The sequence below is a fragment of the Hemitrygon akajei genome, chromosome 30, assembly GCF_048418815.1.
Source record: "Hemitrygon akajei chromosome 30, sHemAka1.3, whole genome shotgun sequence".
NCBI classification, from domain to species: domain Eukaryota; kingdom Metazoa; phylum Chordata; class Chondrichthyes; order Myliobatiformes; family Dasyatidae; genus Hemitrygon; species Hemitrygon akajei.
In genome coordinates this window covers 30,754,775-30,774,357 of record NC_133153.1, presented here as the reverse complement: position 1 = coordinate 30,774,357, position 19,583 = coordinate 30,754,775, and the positions used below count along the sequence as shown (strand labels likewise).

Sequence of the window (19,583 nt, the reverse complement as noted above, 5' to 3'; positions counted from 1 at the left end):
CTGCAGAAGTCCAGGTCAAGCGTCATAAACTGGGGTCTTCCTTGGCTGCAGTGGATGACAATAACATCTGACTTCCTAGCCTTTGGATCTAACTGTTCATCTCATCCACCCAGACCACTGAAGCTGACTTTGCATGCTAGGACAGGCATGTCCGCATCTCACTGGGGGTATCAAGCTGTCAGCTATGCTCACCTGGTTTAAACCACCTGTTAAAGTGGTGTACTGGAGTGTGGCCGCTGGGTCATGTAGATGGCTAGTTGGAGCCACAGGTGGAGACACAGCTGAGTGTCCGATTGGGACAAAAAGTGAGGGCCCCAGAATGGACAAACAAGCAGCTTCACCACTGGCGCTACCCCTCCCTGGACACCACATAAATAAAAATATAAATTAGTTGTAGAGTCCTTGAAAGTGAGTTCCTAGGTTATGGAATCAGTTGTGTTGGGGCGAGTGAAGTTTTCCACACTGGCTCAGGAGCTGAAGGTTGGTTCAAAGGATTCAAAGTATATTTATTATCAAAGAATGTGTAAGTTATACTACCATGAAATTTGTCTGCTTGAAGCACGAAACCTGAAACAAAAGACCAACCCCCAATGTGCAGAGAAACAAAAAACAAATCATGCAAGCAGTAAAAGCAAGCAACAGCATTCCAGACCAAATTCCCAGAGCCTGGAGCAGCCGGAGTGGGCCCTTGGTCTCCGTCTCCGTTCATCACACAGCGGGGCAAATTGACACGAAGCTTGCAGACATAAAGTTCGTAGCAGCCGGAACAGTCTCACAGCTTCAGCACCATGGAGAGAGGGGGACATGTTGCAGAGGTGTGAGTGGAATTGGCCTGATCCTTGCCCCTGCTCCAAACACCCTGCCTTTTCAGTCTAACTATCTGGGCCAATGTTTAAATCATCCAAACACTGGGTCGTGCTCTGTACTAGGACTCGGGCCACGCCGCAGTGATATACTCTGGGTCTGTACCCTGCCACCCAGCCCAAGGCCATTCTCGACCTTTCCAAGTCAGCTCAGGGTAATTGAGGGGTAATAACTGTTCCTTTATATAGTTGTATGAGACCTAAGCCTCATGTAACTCCCTCCCAATGGCATCAGTGAGAAGAGACCATGGCCTGAATGGTGGGGGTCCTTTATGATGGAAGCTGTTTCCCTGTGTTACGTACCCCGTAACTGGGTTTACAGACCAGCAGAAATAGAAGAATCCGTTGGAGTCTGGTGGTACCGAAAACTAAAGGTGTTTATTAGTAAACTAAGCAATACAATATCAAAAATGCAAATATACATATAAAACAGGTTTGCAGTAATAAACCTAGAAGTGTAGGAATAATAATAAGCAATAATAAACAAGCTCTATCAATGTCTAGGGGTAAATGAATTGTCATATAAGAGTATAAAGTTCAGTTCAGTTCATGTGTGCTGAGGTAGTTGCGGTTGTTCTATTGTAATTTGTTGGAGAGAGAGAGAGGGCGAGGAAGAGATTGAGCAGCTGCAACCAGCAAACCTTCTGTCGTATTCTGATTCCGTTGTACCGTTGTGGTCATTCGGTTATGACCCCTCTGTTCTCAGCTAGACCGTTCTTCGTGGTGGACTCGTCACTCTGGCATGAGTGGACACACACACAAGTCCCCACCGGCCCTGCCATCACATTGTGAGCTTTGTTGACCGATCTCCTGATTCGGTCCTCGAAGCCCCCACCTTCCTGTGGGTGCACAACACTCGGTCAGTGTCCACTGGTGTGTCTGAGGGGTGTCTCCCCGCACCTGTCTTTTATCCCCATTGACGGGGTATCAGCCATCCATCAACTCAAAATGACCATGTCCATCAAATCAGGCCACTCCTGCTGTCTCCTTAGGAATGTTAACAAGCAAAGTAACGTCCTTGTAGCGAAAGGTGAACAATCCAAGAAGAAGCCGTCATACATAAATCAACTGTCTCTCTCTCTCTCTCTTATCTGCAGCAGATATTCCTGCCTCTGTGCTTCATCTCTCTCTCTCAGTAGCAGCATAGCAATAGCAATAGTTCATATTTCTCAAAGGGGGGGGGGAATGGTTAACTCTGCACCCCATTTCCATCAGGTCTGTTCAGCACTCATAACACCTGTGACAGTGCTCCTTGTAGATGTGGGAAGAGCTGTACCTGTGATGCATTAGTAAGACTTGTTTAGTTCTGAATTTTCCCACTTTGGATAAAAGATCTAGCAGAAATTTCTTCAGATGCTGGAAATCTGAACCAAAAACAGAGAAAGCTGGAAAGAACTTCATAGGTCAAACAACATTTGTACAGTGAAAGAAAAAGTAAATATGAAGTTAATATAAGTTCATATTGATATGATGAATAAAAGAGTAAACATGATAACTCTAGTTGGGCCACAGCTGGGATTGTGCATTCACTTCTGGTCTCCCCATTATAGGAAGGATGTGGAGGGATTGGAGAGGGTGCAGAAGAGCTTCACCAGAATGCTGCCTGGAGCAGAAAGCATTTGCCATGAGAAGAGGTTGAACAAACTTTAATTGCTTTCTCAGGAGCAACAAAGGCTGAAGGGAAACCTGACAGAAGTTTATAAACTAATAAGAGGCATTGATAGAGTAGACAGCAGGCGTCTTTCTCCCAGGGCTGAGGTATATAATACTGGAAAACATGCATTTTAAGTGAGAGGAGTTAAGTTCAAAGGAGATTACAGGGTAAATTCTTTTTACCCAGAATGTGGGTGGTACTAGAAAGTACTGCCAGAGCTAATAGAGGAGACAAATGTAATAAAACTGTTTAAGAGGATCTTAGATAAATACACAAATGTGCAGAGAAATTAACAAATTTCATGACATATGTCGGTGATATTAAATCTGAAACTGATTCTTATTCTGATAGGAGTGCTGTGAACTCTATGCAGGCAGAAGGGTTTAGTTTATTTAGGCATTTAATTACTAGTTTAATTAGTTCAGCACGACATCGTGGGCCAAAGGGCCTGTGCCTGAGCTGCAATGTTCTATGTTCTGGGTTTTATTTCAGGTCAATGACCTTTGATCAAAAGTAAATTTAGGACAAGAGTGTTACTCGTGTAAGCTGCGTTTGAACACTTCCTACGAAGGCAATTGAAAGCATTTACTATTGCTTGGTTAGGATTTCCAGCATTTGCTTTTGATTTTTGACCACAGCTGTAAAAAACAAGTTGGGTATTTCCAGAAATTTCCAGTATTATGTAAGATTTCCAATGTTTGCAGTATTTCCCATTAAAGATACTTGAGAGAATGTCCATTTGATAATCTATTCACATGAAAATGAGGACAAATAAGAAGGAAAGCGATTATTTGTGCACTCACAAACAGAAGATCTGCAGATGCTGGAAATCGGAGCAACAGGCACAAAATGCTGGAGGTGCTCAGTGGGCCAACCAACATCTTTGCATACCAACCTTCAAATAGTTTAGTCTTCAAATGGTATCAGTGGCATTCCAACAGTTAATATGGTTAGCTGAACAAGAATGGGAAGTGGGTGAGGAAAGGAAATCCTTTCAAACACAGCCGAACCTATGGTAATTGAAAACATATCATGTGTGGGGTTGGACTTTGGTTTAATGTGTTTACAGTGCAGAAAAACTCTGCACTCTTCCGTGAACTATTGGGACCTGCGCTCGGAGGTAAAGTACTAGAATATAATTTATGAACTTCAGTAATTACAGGATTTTAATGAAGGGAACTGATAAAATAACTTGTTAAGCACAGGCAAAATGCTGGTAGAACACAGCAGGCCAGGCAGCATCTATAGGGAGAAGTGCTGTCGACGTTTCGGGCCGAGATGTCGACAGCGCTTCTCCCTATAGATGCTGCCTGGCCTGCTGTGTTCTACCAGCATTTTGTGTGTGTTGTTTGAATTTCCAGCATCTGCAGATTTCCTTGTGTTTGCTTGTTAAGTACAGGACCTGTTTCTCAAAAGAACATAAATCAGTGAAGAATGGGGGGGTGCGGGGCATTTTGCTGGCAGTAAAATTGAAACTTTAGAGAGAGAACCGTCTTGTATTTCAATTCTCACAGGCGGGTTCTTAAGCATGTGAGTTGTAGTCCAGGGTAGCAGAGCTTTCAATGCATTGTAAAAACTCCAGTGCTGGAACTGGTTTAATACATAGGTACAATTCAAAGGTTTAATGTTCAAAATTAATTTATTTTCAACTTCCTTGCAGGCATTTACAGGAAATACAATAGAATTAATGACAAACTACGCATAACAAGGACTGACAATACACAAAAGAATGCAAGAAACCACTCACACAATGCAGGAGAAGTTCAGGAGGTCAGGCAGCATATATGGCAAGGAATAAATAGTCAATGTTTCTGACCGAGACCCTTCATCAGGACTGGAGAGAAAGATGAGAAGTCAGAATAAGAAGTGGGAGGGTGGGGAGGAAAAAATACAAGGTGGTAGGTGATAGGTGAAGTCGGGGGGTGGGTGAAGTAAAGAACTGGGAAGTTGATGGGTGAAAGAGATAAAGGGCTGGAGGAGGGGGAGATCTGATAGGAGAGGAGAGAAGACAAAGGAAGAAAGGACTGACATGTTGGAATGGAAATGGGAAATCGAATTGAAATGGGTGGCAGACAAGAACAAATCTGCAGATGCTGGAAAGCCAAGCAACACACACAAAATCCAGGAAGGGTCTCGGCCTAAAACATCGACTGTACTCTTTTCCATGGATGCTGCCTGGCCTGCTGAGTTCCCAGTGCTTTGTTTGAAATCTGGCAGACGGAACGTAGATGCTCTGCATAGCAGTTCCCCAATCTACGTCAGGTCTCACCAATATACAGAGCCACACTAGGAGCACCAAATACAATAGATGACCCCGACAGAGAATTATGTGCTGGACATGGGGGCTAATGGGGTGGGGTGGTAGTTGAGGACAAGAGGAACCCTATCCCTGATTTTGCAGTGGGAAGATGGGGTGAGGGCAGATGTATGTGAAATTGAAGAGATGTGGATGAGAGCAGTGTTGATGGTGAGGAAGGAAAGGCCCTTTCTTTGAAGAAGGAGGACATTTCATTAGTTCTGGAATGAAAAACCTCAGCGTGAGAGCAGATGTCGTGGAGACAGAAGAACTGAGAGAAGAGGATGGCATTTTCACAAGTGATAGGTGGAAGGAGGTATAGTGGGGGTAGCTGTGAGAATCAATGGTTTTATAAAAGATATCAGTGGATAAGAATGTCTCCAGAGATAAATACAGAAATCAAGAAAGGGGAGGGAGGTGTCAGAAATGCACCTCCTTTCTTCCATGGTCTTCTACCATCTCCTATCAGATTCCCCTCTATTCTAGCCCCTGATCTCTTTTACCTGTCAATTTCCCCGCTCTTCAATTCAACCCCTCCCCCTCACCCTCACCCAGTTTCACCTATCACCTGCCAACTTCTCCTTCTTCCTCCCCTCCCCCAACCGCCTGATCCTGACTTCCCATCTTTCTGTTTCATTCTTGATGAAGAGTCTCAGCTCAAGACGTCAACTGTTTATTTGTTTTCATTGATGCTGCCTGAACTGCTGAGATCCTCCAGCGTTTTGTGTGTGTTGCCTTGGATTTCCAGCATCTTCAGATTTTCTCACGTAGCAAAAGTGCCAAATTGTGCAAATAACTGTCAGGGTCCGGTCCGCGTTCCGGGTCTCGATCTGGTCCGAGTACTCCGGACTCCAGGTCTTACAGCTGTCCCTCCCGGCCCCTTTGAGCCTGTTAAGATCAGCCTGGATCAAGGAGGCACACCTGTGGCCAATTGGGCTGCAGGTGTTTATAAGGGGCCGTGGGACGGAGACTGGGTGGGTGGTTGTTTTGTTCTGCCCTGGTGGGAATCCTGTCCTACCCTGGTCGCTGCCCTGCTTGGAATCCTGTCCTACCCTGGTCGCTGCCCTGCTTGGAATCCTGCTCTGCCCTGGTGGGAATCCTGTCCTGCCCTGGTGGGAATCCTGTCCTACCCTGGTTGCTGCCCTGCTTGGAATCCTGTCCTACCCTGGTTGCTATCCTGTCCTACCCTGGTTGCTGCCCTGCTTGGAATCCTGCTCTGCCCTGGTTGCTGGACTGTTCTGTATATGCTCTATCCGGTTGGTCTTGTTCCCCTGCTTCTCTCCTGTGTGCTGGTCCCGCTGTTCCACCTTATTCTCCTTGCTTGTGCTGCCATGCTGTTGGTTGCCTTTCCCAATTTACCAATGTACCTGGTGGATCACTGTAGTTTTGCTGCTTACCCTGGACCCAGCTTCCTACCTGTTGCCTTCATCGGGTGGGTCCGGCTGGACTGCCGCTGCCCGGCGGGGGTTCTGCCCCTTCCTACTCGTTGCCTCCGTCGGGTGGGTCCGGCCGGACTGCCGCTGCCTGGCGGGGGTTCTGCCCCTTCCTACTCGTTGCCTCCGTCGGGCAGATCTGGCCGGACTGCCGCTGCCCGGCGGGGGATCTGCCCCTTCCACCTATTGCTCCCTAAGGGTTGTACCCCACACCTGCCCAGGTGTCCGCGACTGGCCCAGGCCTCTGTGTTCCTGCCTGGGAGGCGGCCCTGCCCGGGATCCCTGCGGCCCGCCATGAGGAATCTGCCTGCCGGCCCCGAACCGTGGGATCTGCCTGCCTGCCTGCCTCGTTAGAACTCTTGGATCCAGCCCTGCCTGCATTAACCCTTACATGCCATGGCATCCCCATCCTGTCCTCCCCCTAGTACTTCAGTGTCTGCATCCTGCATTTGGGTCCATCCGGCCCCCGTTCCTGACAATAACTGACAAAAAAAGTGAATAAATAATTTTGAGCTGTAGAGTCCTTGAACGTGAGTCTATAGGTTGTGGAGTCAAATTAGTGCTCAGGTGAGTGAAGTTATCCATGCTGTTTCAGGAGCCTGCTGGCTGTTCCTGAACCTGTGGGTGTGGGACCCAAGGTTCTTGTGCCTCCTGCCTGAATGTATCAGCAAGAGAATATGGCCTGGATGATGGGGTTCCTTGATAATGGATGCTGTTTCTTGTGACAGTGCTCCATGTAAGTGTGTTTGATGATGGGGAGGGCATTGCCTGTGCTGGACTAGGCTGTGTCCACCACTTTCAGTACACTTTTACATTCCTTGGCATTGGTGTTTTCATACCGATCCATGGTACAACCAGTCAGGACACCAGCAGAACTTTGCCAAAGGTTTAGGTTACGTGCTGAATCTTCACAAACTTCTAAAAAAGTAGAGGTGCTGTTGTGACTTGTTTGTGATGACACTTGTGTGCTGGTCCCTGATGCAGTAATGCCAAGGAATTTAATGGTCTGCACTTCTGATCCCATAATAGAGTATGCAGGCACAAGAAACCAGAGACCGGAATGTGGAAAACCAAAGCAGTTTTCGGGGGAAGTTAAGCAGCATTTGTAGAGGGGGTGGGGGCTGGGGAGGTGGAGGGACGTGGATCAACGGTAGCAAATCTGTTCTTTAATTTTGCTAATGTATCTGCCTCAACCACTATTTCTGCCATTTCATTCCAAATACACACCATCCTTTGCATGAAGAAGCGGTTCCCAATGTCCCTTTTAAGTCTGTCACCTCTGATCCTAAATATATGCCCCCTTTAGTAGCCCCTTCCTTGGAAAAAGGGTACATGTGTAAAGGGGGTTTCTTTTTCTTTGTTACTGCATATGTTAATCAAAATGGCTTCTTTGTTAAAAGTAGGAATGCTTCTTCGTTGCGAGAGCATGCTGGAGCTTGTTTGGGTTAAAATTTACTGATAACGAGAATTGTATTTCTTTGTTAACCAATTGGGATTAATGTTGTTCTTTCCCCATCATTAAAATGCTCCCAGAACCAATGGACTCACTTTCAAGGACTCTTTATCTCACGTTCTCAGTATTTATTCCTTATTTACTTATTATTGTTTCTTTTTGTATTTGCACAGTTTGTCACCTGATTAAACACCCTAGTTGGGCAGTCTTTCATTGATTCTGTTATGGCTACTATTCTGTAGATTTATTGAGCATGCTAACGAAAGTGAACCTCAGGATTGTATGTGGTGACACATATGAACAATAATAAATTTACTTTGAATTTTGTGTACAATCTAGACAGATCATGCTATACATAAGTACGTAGAGGTAGTAAAAAGAATATAGGAATCCTGCATATAATACTATAGTTAATAAGAAAGTGTAGCGCGGGTAGAAAAATAAAGAGTAAACTTTATGAATAAACCATATTTTGGGACACGAGGCACAGTAGTATAGAGGTTAGCAAAAATGCTTCATAGCGTTAATGAGCACTGATCAGGGTTCAATTCCCACTGCAGTCTGTAAGGAGTCTCTTTGTGACCATGTAGGTTTCCTCTGGGTGCAGCAATTTCCTCCCATATTCCAAAGGTATACGGTTAGTATTAGTGAATAGTGGACATGCTATTCTGGGACCGGAAGCATGGTGGTACTTGCAGGGTGCCCCCAGCACATCGCGAATGATGATGCAAATGAAGCATTTCACAGTATATTTCAATATTTTGATGTACATGTGACAAGTAAAGCTATTGCTTTTTAAAATAATTCATTAGCAGACAACAAGGCCAGGGGAGGAGATGGAATCAGGCAAGGTTACTACATTTAAGACACATTTAGGCAGACACTTAAAAAGACAGCCATGTAGGCCAAATTATTGATCATATTTAAAGTGGAGGTTCATAGGTTTGTGACTAATAGCGATGTCAAATCTTACACGGAGAAGGCAGGAGAATGGGATTAAGTGGGATAATAAATTAGCCATGATGGAATGGCATAGCAGACTTGATAGGCTGAATGGCTTAATTCTGTTCTTATGTCTTATGGTTTTAAAAAGGTGAGGCATAGAAGTATATCAAGGATTCAAAGTACATTTATTATCAAAGGATTTATGCAGTATAGAACCATAAAATTCATTTTCTGCACAGATAGTCTCGAAACAAAGAACCATGGAACCAACCCATTCAAAAAACATCAAACCCACCCTCCCACCTCATGTGCAAAGAAAAGCATAAATGGCAATGGAAAATTTTTTTACCAATAACACAAAATCAAAAGGCGTATTTCAGTATGGTTCAGCTTAGTGTTCATTGTCTGTAGATTCATATATCGCCCAAAAGTAGTTACAAAAAAGAGTGATCAGAACTACAGCACATCATAACCTGAATTAGAGTCTGAATCTGCACTCTGCCTCAATTAAACCTTGCTCCGGTACCATCTGATGACAGCATTGAGAGAGAGAGAAAGAAAGATCACTCAAACATAAGGACCTTCCCTCAGGAGCAGAAAGTGAGAGACTGCCACACGCAGACTCCTCCAGCCGTTGTGAGTGAGAGGCTGGTTAATGGTGCTGAGCACTCACTCGCCCTGCATACCCACCTCGATGATTTCAATCTCCCTCTGCACTTTAATCGGTGAGAGATGGAATAGATTGTGGGCCCACGCCTCATCTCCTGGTTTCCCAGCCTCCGTGCTGTGCGCTTTGTTCGCAGCCTCGTGGAACACTCTCGGAGACAGAAATGCACCAGATCACTTGATAGGTCCGAAATCACACTGACAGTGTAGAGAACAGGCCATAGCAGTAGCAGAAACATGTCTGTAAAAGAAGTGTAATGAACTGCTTTGTGAGCCGTCTCGAGATGTAACCTTTGGTAATGTAGTTTGCTGGTGTCTTCTGGCCTGTTTTATATTGTAAGTATATGGTCCTAATACAGGTAAATGTGACCAGTATATCAGTATGCACATGGAAAGCCAAAGTGCCAACACTGTCTGTACAGCTTTATGTCTGAGGTCAACAAACAAAATGTTGTACATGTTCACAAAACATTCATGGAATCGGAAATGGAAAGGAACATTGCAATTTCATTAAACATAGATTAAACATTAGCTTTGTTTGTCACATGTACATTGAAACATACAGTGAAATGCATTGTTTGCATCAATGACCCACACAGCCCAAGGAAGTGCTAGGGGGAGGCCACAAGTGCCACCACGGATCCAGCACCAACATAGCATGCCCACAATTTACTAACCCTAACCTGTATGTCTTTGGAATGTGGGTAGCAATCGGAGCACCTGGAGGAAACCACATAGTCACAGGGAGAACATGCAGGCACAAAAACACCTTGCAGATAGTGGCAGGTGTTGAACCCCAATATTCCTATAGCTAGCGCTGTAAAGCGCTTTGCTACCTGCTATACTACCTGGTTGTACTTTACTGCGCCACCTCATATGGGTGGGTATTTTTAAAATAAGTAAGTGTGAATTAATTTCAAACTAAAAATTAAACACCAGAAAATAATTAAAACAAAACATAAATTTGAGTCCTAAACTATCTGATGGGCAGTTACACCAAGGACTACCAGTATTTTCCTAACAAATGTGTCCAATTATATTTAAATGGTGTAACATAAGGAGCACGCACTGACCACTGACCCCCCCCCCCCCCGCCCTCATAATTAATTTGGGTATTGGTGAGGGGATTAGGTATTCATGTACTCCCCTGTGTGTTTGAAAGTTGCAGACTTAGAAGAATAAACAAGAGAAAATCTGTAGATGCTGGAAGCCCAACTGCAATGTCGGCTGTACTCTTTTTCATAGATGCTGCTTGACCTGCTGAGTTCCTCCAGCATTTTCTGTGTGTGACTTAGAATATATCGGTCACACCACCTACCTTCAGCATCACTTCTGAATAGCAGTCGAGTACTCTATGTAAGAGTTAATGAAATGGGTAACATTGCTGGTTGAAAAAAACAAGTCAAGTCAAGTTTATTTATACAGCACATTTAAAAACAACCCATGTTGACCAAAGTGCTGTACAGGATCATTTACAGATCTCCCAGTTTGTGGGTCATTGTAATGAAATCCAATATGGTCTTGTTATAATCTGTTTACCAGTATGAGTAAAATGACTTCACAGGCAGAAACTACACACCTGATATGCTTCATGTAGAAGCTCTAATCTACAGTAATAAAGGAGTGAAGTTATTGCAAAAGTGTCACATTACTGAATCATGTTGCTTTTACCAAAATTTGTTTTAAATTTGCCAACAGAAGTAGGAGATCACTCTGTCTCAACATGAAGTATTCCCAATGGAAAAGTAGATTATTGACTACTTGTGTTCTTAGTGCTGTTATCACCCTGTCTTCTGCAACTAATATATTGGTTGTACCTGTTGATGGAAGTCATTGGGTCAATATGAGAATCCTGGTAGAAGAACTAAAACGTCACGGACATAACATCAGCATCATTTGTCCATCTACATCTTGGTATATCACCGAAAAGCCTGACCTTTATCAATCCATTGTGGTCCAAATGGAACAATGCCTTGGGAAAAATGAAACAGAAAAGTTTATTCAAAATTATGTACAAAATATACTGATGGCTTTAAGATATCGAATGACACCTTGGGCACATTTTCAACTGCGATATCAGCTATGGAATGCATTATACCATTATCATCAATGTGCTGGACACATTATTGATGGAATATTCAAAGACAAACCTGTTTTAAAGCAACTTGAAGATGCTAAATTTGACTTGGTACTTACAGACCCTGCTTTTGCCACTGGCCCAATGATTGCTTATTATTTAAAAGTCCCACTGGTGTATAATGTGCGCTGGTTTAGCAGTGGGGAAGCCCATTTCCTCTCAGTTCCATCACCAGCATCCTACATCCCAATCCCTGGTTCCCAATTGACAGATAAAATGACTTTTCTTCAAAGAATGCAAAATGTCATTCTATATATTGTTCAGATAATTTTGAGTGACTATTTAATTCAGCCCATTTATGAAAAACGTTGCCACCAGTTTTTGGGACCAGGCACAGATATCATGACAATTCTGCGGAGGGCTGATGTATGGCTGATGAGAGTTGATTTTGTATTTGAATTCCCAAGACCCACCATGCCAAATATTGTGTACGTGGGAGGCTTCCAGTGTAAACCAGCCCGACCACTAATAGCAGAGTTTGAAGAGTTTGTTCAAAGTTCAGAGAAACATGGACTTATTGTGATGTCATTGGGGACATTTGTTGGTTTTTTGCCAATGAAGTTTACAATGGAAATAGCTGAGGTGTTTGCTCAAGTACCCCAGAAGGTTATTTGGAGATATGATGGAGAAATCCCTCCCAATGTAGGTAATAATACACTACTGACAAAATGGATCCCTCAGAATGACCTTCTGGGACACCCCAACACACGAGTCTTCATTTCTCATGGTGGTACCAATGGCATTTACGAGGCCATCTACCACGGGGTGCCAGTGATTGGCATGCCTCTAATTTTTGACCAGTTTGACAATTTACTTCGACTGGAATCCCGGGGTGTAGCAAAGGTGCTTAATGTTGCAACCATGCATTCAACAGATCTATTGCAGGCACTTAATGAAGTGATAAATGGCACATTTTACCGGGACAACATGAAGAAACTCTCTGCCCTCCACCGGGACCAACCAGAGTCGCCAATGGAGCGAGCCATTTTCTGGATTGAGTATGTTGCCCGACACAAAGGAGCAGGGCATTTGCATTCTGAATCCTACCTACTGCCCTGGTATGCTTACTATTGTGTGGATGTGATGGTCTTTCTGTTGATCATGTTACTCGTGGTCACAGTGCTGGTGATTGTAGCACTGAAGAAACTCTGTAACATTGCATGGAAGAAGAAGCAAAAAACTCAATAAGGCTTTTCCTGTTGAATTATGAGAGAATATTCTGTTCTGCTTCAATCCGCAGTTCAACTCTTCAAGTGATTATGCAGAAAGTTTGAAGTTAATAACTCATCTCCTTCTACCTTAGGCCACAAACTTATCAATCACCCCGATGAGTTATTAATTGATGAGTTATTAACTTCAAACTTTCTGCATAATCACTCAAAGAGTTGAACTGTGCATGTAACGAGAGCTGTATAACTCATCTCCTTCTACCTTAGGCCACGAACTTATCAATCACCCAAGCTGTGGACACTTTCTGGAGGTCCAAGATCCGTATGCTCCACGACTGCTCCTGGACTAAGTGTGTAAATGTAGGAGGGGACAATGTTGAAAAATAAAAGTACTAGGTTTTCTAAAATTGACTCCTTCTACCTTAGGCCACGAACTTATCAATCACCACTTGTATAACAATATTTTGAAGTTGTTTTTAATTGGTCTTTGTGGGTAGCTTTTCATTGATTCCACCACACCTTTAACATGTATCCCTTTCTATTATTGTGAATTGTAATAACGGCTATTCAGAAATTATAACACAGAGTTAATGAATGTGGTTGCAAACAACAAAATTAATAAACTTAATGTGATACGAATGAACATGCTTTTCAAATACTATTCATTCAAAATTAGAATAAGAGTTCAAGGTGTGCACAGAACCTATTCTGAGAATCTCTATTCGGTTTTCCCACAGCCATACCATCTACTAACTAATGGCCAAAGGTATACATCTTATTGTTTCTCTTGTACTCTCTAACATAACTGCTACTGGAGTTGCCTATGCTTTGTCATGTTGAACGCTTGTCTATTTGATGTTTTTCCTCAGCTATTTCCTCAACAGTTCAAAGTTCAAAGTAAATTTATTATCAAAGAACATATTGTATTATCTGTCACTACATACTACCCTGATAGTCATAGAGTCCTTAAAAGTGAGTTGATACGTTGCGGCATTAGTTCAGTGTTGTGGTGAGTGAAGTTATCTACTCAGGTTCAAGAGCCTCATGGCTGAGGAGTAATAACTGTTCCTGAACCTGGTGGTGTTGGATCTAATTCTCCTATACCTCCTTCCCAATGGCAGGAGCAAGAAGAATACATGCATCATGATAGAAAATTTAATGCATAGTTTGGACTAGTTAACTTAAGGAGAGTTCAAATAGACAAAATGTTGACGTCTTAGTTCAGTTTCTATGATGTCACTTTGATGAGAAACTTTACCTAGAAAGAGTGGAGCACTTCACTGTTGGGAGGAATGATGGGAAGTGGATGTGTTGCATTGCCTGTAGTTCAAAGTTCAGAGAAACTTTATTATCAGAGTACATACTGTATATGTCACCATATACTAATCTGAGATTCATTTTCCTGTGGACATTCATAGACCAAAAATACAATAGAATCAATGAAAAGCTGCACACAAAGACTGACAAACGACCAATGTGCAAAAGAAGACAAACTGCAAATACAAACAAACAAACAAATAAATAAATAGTATAGAAACTGAGTTGTAGAGTTCTTAAAAGTGAGTCCATAGGTTGTGGAATCAGTTCAGCGATGAGGTGAATGGAATTACCCACACAGGTTCAAGAGCTAACGGTTGAAGGGTCATAATTGATCCTGAACCAGACGGTGTGGGACCTAAGGCTCCTGTACTTTCTTCCTCATGGCAGCAGTAAGAAGAGAGCATAGGCTGGATGGTGAGCGTCCTTGATAATGGTTGCTGCTTTCCTGCGACAGCACTCCTTGAAGATGAACAGCCCTGTTACTTTTCCTCTGACATAGAAGAGGCCATACTGGCCAATTGTATGACTCACAATGTAATGCAACCTATGCACTAATTTTCTCTGTATGCTAATCTACTCATGTTCCTTTCAATCCCCACCCACAGGGGCAATTTACAGTAACCAATAACCCACCTGCACCTCGTTGACATGAGCAAGGAAACTGAAACAGGTAGGGAGGTTACAGTGAGAATGTGCAAACTCCAAATGGGCACAGATGGAGATGACGCTTAAACCTAGGCAATGTACTAGTTGTGCTGCCCGCATTGATTTACTCATTCTTCGCAACCCTTGTCTCATATATATCATGTCATGTAGAAGGGCTTACTTGTTTATATTTGCATATCAACTTTGTTTTTGATTTCCTAGCTGCACTGCCATCTTCCCACTTACATTCCAGTCCTGAAGAAGGATGCTGGCCCAAAGCATCGATTGTCTGTTCCTTTCCCTGGTGCTGCTGAACTGCTGAGTTCCTCCAGCATTTTGCATGTGTTGCTCAGGATTTCCGCCATCTGGAGAATCTCTTGTCCTTTAGATTTGCGGCACTTAATCTGCAGGTTTGCATAAAGTGAATGGTTTCTTTCACTGAAAGACTCATACAATACTAGTGCTGAGCAGAAATTCAGAATCAGAATTAGGTTCATCATTAGCATATGTTGTGAAATTGCACTGTACTGCTGTTAAAAAAAAATTCCTGACATATGTGAGTGATGATAAACCTGATTCTGATATTGGTCTCTGTTATTGACTGAGAGTGGGAAGGGGACAGGGAGAGGGGAATCATGGATGGGAAAAGGGGAACGGAGAGGGGAGGGAGTGGGAAGCACCAGAGAGACATTCTGTAATGATCAGTAAACCAATTAGATGGAGTCAAGTGACCTTGCCTAGTGTCTCAGGGCTGGGTGTGTCTGCACCCACGCCTGACCTTCCTTCTCTGCCACCTGTCACACACCCTTCCCACCGCACTCCACCCACCCCATTCCCACATCCATTGCTCCCACCAGATTTACAAACTCGCTCCCCTCTCTATGTTGATAAATACGATACTGTGACAAAAGTTTAAGGCATCCTAGCTATATATGTGATGAGGGGAAGAAGCTGTTCCTGAAATGTGGAGTGTGTGTCTTTAGCCTCCTGTACTTCCTCCTTTGATGGTTGCAATTAAAAGAGGGCATGTCCTGGGTGATGGGGGTCCTTAATGATGGATGCCGCCTTTTTGAGGCAGCATATTTTGAAGATGTCCTTGATGCTGAGGAGGCTAGTGCCCACGATGGAGGTGGCTGAGTTTGTAACTTTCTGCAGCTTTTCCCAATTCTGTTCAGTGGCCCCTTAACACTAGACCATGATTCAACAGTTAAATTCTCTTCATACTACATCTGTAGAAATTGAATTGAGTCTGTGCCAGAGGCATGTGACTTCTCCAATCACCTTCTTTTGATATGACTGGCAGAAGACTCCCAATCTGAAATATTGACTGTCGATGAAGGAGCTGTGTATCTATTTTCTGTCTGTTTGTATTGTATTTTATTTTGTGTGTTTTAGTATTGGTTATGGTATTCACCCTTTTGTGTCATTACTTTATTTTAATTAGAGATAGACTGGACAAGGGGATGGATAGCTTTTGTTGACTACTAATTCTGATATTGCTAATTTTGCTAATTCCACTAATATCTTTATTGCCACATTAATTTCATTAGCTTTTCTTGCTAGATGAGATCGCTCGTCTTTGCTAATATTATTATAGTGGATTGAACTTACTTTTCTCAACTTGGAGCTCAGTTATTTGGAAGCACGCCATACAGTGTCAATTCCCTCACTCAGCCTCTCGGTGGTTTTGGTTTGCTTCTCAAGTAGCTGGTTGAATTTTCCACCACAGATGCTGCCTGACCTGCTGATTTTCTCCAGCATCTTGTGTGTCACTCCAGATTCCAGTAGCTGCAGTCTCTCGTAACTCTCTTCATAGAATCATTGAGTAATTCAGCTTGGTAACAGGCCCTTCAGCCCAACTGGTCCACAGCAACTACACTGCTAGCCCCAGTTGCCTATGATCAAACAATAATCCTCTAAAATCCATTAACCTATCCAAATGCTTCTTAAATGCGGCAGTTGTACCTACCTTGACCACTTCCTATGACTGTGCTCCCAATCAGCGTAAGAAGCGATGATACTGGGACAGGACACTGTAATTTCTACTGCATTGTTACATGACATATTTCCTTTCACAAGACTCATCATGACATCATGTAACTGTGTTGCTATGATGATCAGTAGATCAGTAGGTTTGGATAATGTGAATGGTTTCATTCACTGAAAGGCACATTAAGTGTTAGTGCTGAGCAGAAACTCAGAATCAGGTTTAATATCACTGGCACAGGTCACAAAAGTTGTTGTTTTTTGGCAGCTGTACAGTGTAATACATGATAAGAAAAACTCAATAAATTGCAATAAGTGACACCTATATTTAAAATTAACTTTAAAAATATGCAAAAAGAGAGCAATAAAAAAGCTGAGATAGTTTACAAGGATTCATTGTCCATTCAGAATCCAATGGCAGAGGGGACAAAGCTGATTAAACTACATGGAATCCATGAAGAGCTAGTTAGGTGGATTCAAACCTGGCTCAGAGTTAGAAAGTATAAGATGGTGGCTTGTGGTTGTTCCTTGCGACGGAAACTGTGACTAATAGTGTCCTTCAGGGATCTATGCTGGGTCCCTTGCAGAATACACAAATATCGGAGGTGTCATTGAGAGTGAAGAATGTTATTGTAGAATATGATGGATTGGGTTTTATCCATCAGTTTTTGTGGGCTTTTCCATTCTTGGGCGTTGGTATTTCCATACCATGCTGTGATGCAATCAGTCTGTATACTCTCCACTATAGAAGTTATATAGAAGTTTGTCAAAGTTTTAGAAGACATGTCAAATCTGCCCATTTTGACATTTCTTGTACAGCTCAGTTTGCCTGGAAAGTTTTAGTGATGTGTCTTTGATGAAAAATGTAAGCTAGAAAGAGTGAGAAGCAGTGAGACAATCAGAAGGAATGATGGGAAAGTGGACGTTGCATTTCCTGTAGTCAGATGGGAGTGTGCTGAATGAGATTGACATAAGTGATAGTTCTATAGAGCAAACAATCTTATTAAATGCCCATGGGGAGCTGGAGAGGACAAGATTTAATTCGAGGAGTTATTGTGCTGGAAATGGCAGTGAATGTTCTGGAAGCACACGGCTTGGCCCCCATGATGAATTGCAGAAATGTGCAGCACATAGTTCGCGATCTCATAGCTCAGCGACTCTACCTTTACGATCAACGGATTACGCTGGACAGCCAAGCGCCTCTTCCCCAGGGCACCACTGCTCAGTACAAGAGGACATGGCTTTAAGGTAAGGGGAGGGAAGTTCAAGGGGCATATTAGAGGAAAGTTTTTCACTCAGAGAGTGGTTGGTGCGTGGAATGCACTGCCTGAGTCAGTGGTGGAGGCAGATACACTAGTGAAATTTAAGAGACTACTAGACAGGTATATGGAGGAATTTAAGGTGGGGGGTTACATGGGAGGCAGGGTTTGAAGGTCGGCACAACATTGTGTGCCGAAGGACCTGTAATGTGCTGTACTATTCTATGTTCTATGTTCAAGCCAAAGAATTAGCCCAGTATCATGAAGACCAGCACATTTGAACATGAATTTGTACCAAATGGATGAAACTAAGACAGTTTCTCATTCAAAGGCATTACTTTAATTGAATCACCAGTCATCAACATCCTGGCGTTGTCCCTGTCCAAAAACCCTGTCAGGTAGCTACCTGAGCATGTCAGAGGCCTTCAACAATGTGACAAGTGACTTGTCTTCTGACATCTCAGGCCCTCTCACCATCTGCAAGGCACAAATCATGAACGTAATGGAATCTCTCCACTTGCCTAGATGGGTGCAGCTCCAGCAATTCTTAAGAAACTTGATATTGTCTAGGATGAAACAGTCCATTTGATTAGCACTCCATCCACCACCGTAAGTGCTCATTTCTTCCAGTACACAGTATCAACTGCAGAATGCACTGCTGTTATCTCCCAGGCTACTTTGATGTACCTCCAAAATCCGCAACCTCTTGCACCAAGAAACACAAGGACGGGAGATGCGTGGAAACGTCAAGTGAATGGGGTTCAAAGGGAAAATAATTTATCCAGGATTGAAGGGCAGAAAAGGCTTGATATGCCAAATGGCCTAGTTCTACTCCTATATCACATGGTCCAAACTCACTCTCATAGAAACATGTTGTCCTATCAGCACTTTTAATCACTTTACAATTCTCAGTCAGGTCACGGGTTAATCTCTAAGGAAACAGAAATCCAACCCAAGCAACTTGGCTTGATAGCTCAACCCTTTCAGCACAAATAATCAACTGGTAATTATGAGTTACATTCTCCAAGGTAACCAGTGGGACAATTATAACATTTTGGTCTGTGCTGAAGGCAGTATTAAAGAAGTACAAAGACTACAGGATGTCAGAGACGACAAACTTTTCAGGGATCTAAAATCAAGTAAGACAGCACCATGATAGCGTAGATCCGCCGTTTCATCATGGCTGATCCAATTTTCCTCTCGGCTCCAATCTCCTGCCTTCATCCCTGACCAATCAAGAATCGATCAACTTCTGCCTTAAATATACATAACAACTTGGCCTGCACAGCTTTGTGTGGCATCAAATTCCACAGATTCACCACTCTCTGGCTAAAGAAATTCCTCCTAATCTCCATTGTAAAAGGACGCCCCTCTATTCTGAAGCCATGTCTTCTGGTCTTAGAATGTCCCACCATAGGAAACATCTTCTCCACATCCACTCTATCAAGACCTTTCACCATTTAGGTCACCCCTTATTCTTCTGAATTCTGGTGAACAGGCCCAAAGCCATCAAATGCTCATCATATGACAAGCATTCAATCCTGGAATCATTTTTGTGAATCTCCTTTGAAATCCCCCTAATTTCAGCACATCCTTTCTAAAATAAGGGACCCAGACCTGCTCATAATTCAACATTACACCTTTGCTTTTATATTCTAGTCCTCTTGAAATGAATGCTAATATTGCATTTGCCTTCTTTACCACAGCCTCCAACTGCAGATTAACCTTTAGGGAATCCTGCACAAGGATTCCCAATT

General features: G+C 43.0%; 2 pseudogenes; both read left to right on the top strand.

Annotated features, from left to right (window-relative positions):
* The first annotated feature begins 3,548 nt into the window (after nt 1-3,548).
* LOC140718938 (UDP-glucuronosyltransferase 2A1 pseudogene) lies at nt 3,549-13,262 on the top strand (annotated as a pseudogene).
* The window catches only part of LOC140718937 (UDP-glucuronosyltransferase 2C1 pseudogene), a 30,742-nt pseudogene continuing 14,767 nt past the window's right edge, over nt 3,609-19,583 (top strand).